Source organism: Diabrotica virgifera, chromosome 9, assembly GCF_917563875.1.
Source record: "Diabrotica virgifera virgifera chromosome 9, PGI_DIABVI_V3a".
Classification (NCBI taxonomy): Eukaryota; Metazoa; Arthropoda; class Insecta; order Coleoptera; family Chrysomelidae; genus Diabrotica; species Diabrotica virgifera.
Genome location: NC_065451.1, coordinates 21,315,434 through 21,318,194, shown reverse-complemented (window position 1 = coordinate 21,318,194; position 2,761 = coordinate 21,315,434).

The following is a 2,761-nucleotide window of genomic DNA, read 5'->3' as shown; positions in this document are numbered from 1 at the left end:
TAGTTTTGTTTTATTTGAGCCCATCAGAATCAAAACCTGCTAAATCCTAAATATTTCGTTTTCCCTGTTTTACACAGTTTCAAAGTTCTAATCTACACTCATAAGTTTTCGGCTCAAGTTAGCCATTTTATGACATTTATTGATGCCATTTTGATTCAGAAATGCCGAATACTTTTTGGGAAATTTACATTTTTAATGTTTTTCAAAGAAGATATTCTTCTTTGGCGGCGAATTGATTGAGGGTAAAATTTGATTGATCCGCGCGCATGCGCACACCGACAGTATGGTATTAGTCGTTATACGGGCTCTGATTGGGTGTTGAAATTTTGAAATGATCTGTCAATAATAATTGTTCAATATGGAGGTTATCGGTAAACAAAAATATTGTATATTAGTTTTTATTGATGTGTGGACAGAAATAAAATCAAATTTATAATTATAGTGACTTTTTAAATAGTTTTGAAAAGCCGCAGGTACGTAATTCTAAATATTTCAGTTGGAAATACATAATAGTTTCAATACCTATCTATTTGGAAAATGTAAACAAAATAATGTAGTTACCTATTAGTAGGCAATGCTTTAATTTACATAATCTGATTACAAACAAACTTTCTACAAATCTTCATCTCATATATCGTTTTCTTACTCTATATTTTGTTGTATTTTATTTCGACAAAAATCAAACTAATAATTTTATTAAATTCATATAAATTTATGGTGTAAACGTTTAGTTTGTGTATATTCCCACATGACGTATACGCGAATGTGGTGCAGTTTGAAATGCCGTCAACTTTCGTACGGCGCGGTAGACGTGAAGTGGGTTAAAGCCCCAAGCAAGTTATTTTTTTATTTTTTTTTTATAGATTTTATGATTGTACGTATATTATTATGTATATAATTTTTGAAGATATTCTTCTTTTTTGAAAGTGGTAGATAAGAATGTTGTTCTGAAGCTATTTTCTTGTGGCATTTTTACAATTTTAACTATTTATACCAAATTAACGAAGTATCCAACGAAAACACTGGAAAACAAAATCTATAGAACTTTATTCAAATTTAAAAATGATCTAACATACTATCAAAGAAAATTAATGACACCTCATTACAGTAAGTCACCACATTTTTATGGAGTGCCGAAAATTCATAAAGCGAACATACCACTTAGACCCATTTGTAGTACCATCAGTTCTCCTTGTAGTGAACTATCAAAATTTTTATTAAACATTATAAAACCATTTGCTAATAATGATGACACATTTATAAAAAATACAAAACATTTTTTAAACAAATTATCAACTATTGAGTTTAATCCAAATAATATTTTAGTAAGTTTTGACATAAACAGTTTATTTACAAATGTGCCATTAGATAAAACTTTAAACATAATTAAAACGAAATTAGAGAATGATGATACATTGACAACTAGGACAAAACTAAATGTATCAGCTATAATGGAGTTATTGACATTATGTACTAATAATACCTATTTTCAACTAAATAATGAATTTTATAAACAAAATTTTGGTCTAGCAATGGGCTCCTCTTTATCTCCATTATTGGCTAATATATTTATGGAGGATTTCGAAACTAATATCATTTCTAAACAAAATTTAAAACCCACTGTATGGTGGAGATATGTAGATGATGTGTTTTCAATATGGCCTCATAGATCAGAATTGTTGGATACACTCCTGAATATTATAAACGATCAAGAAGAGACAATAAAATTTACAATGGAAAAGGAATATAATAACACCCTGCCTTTCCTCGATGTTTTAGTCTTAAAGAAGGATAATGGATATGAGACTCAAGTGTATAGAAAACCAACAGATATCTCAATTACAAATCAAATCACAACATCAACGTTAAAAAGGGAATCATAATCAAAATTACTTGTTCTAACGAAAATTCATTTTTAGAAGAAAAACAATTCTTAACATCTGTTTTATTAAAAAATGATTATCCTTTATTGTTTATAAATAAGGAATTGTCAAGATTGGATCGAATGGAACAGAACAACATAGAACGGGATCCTACAACATTCACAAGAAATAATACGAGGAAAATATCAATACCATACATAAAAGGACTATCCGAGAAACTTAAAACAATAGGAAATAAATTCAACATTTCAACAACATTCAAAACAACCAATACATTGAGATCTATTCTATCTAAAACTAAACCTAACAATGAACAAGATAGGACAAAGAATTGAATTTATAAAATACCTTGTGAATGCGAACAGTTTTATATAGGTGAAACATCAAGACCAATAAACGTTAGAATAAGTGAACATCAATCTTATATTAAAAATAGAGAATTTGATAGATCTCAAATATGTCAACACGCATGGGATAATGAACATAGAGTTCAGTGGAGAGATTCAAGTATAGTCCTGAAAGAAACAGATAGTAAAAAGAGAAAAATCAAAGAAGCGGCTCTAATTATGCTAAACGAAACCAACTGTGTCGCAAATTCCTCGGTGGAATGCAGTAGGATGTGGATACCCATACTGAAAGAGGAAGTCAATAGAAAGAAAATACCACAATTAGTAAGTCAATAGTCGAGTTAGTACATACTTTATATTTTAGTATTACTTATATATCCATGTATTATTGATATTATTTATAATTTAAACAAAATTATAGTAAAGTCAGAATTTGATATTAATTTTGAGAGTAAATTAAATGTAAGACCAAATACTTACGATGTCGGGATAGTATCACGAGGTTTTTCCTGGTTTTCCCTCGTGATTTAC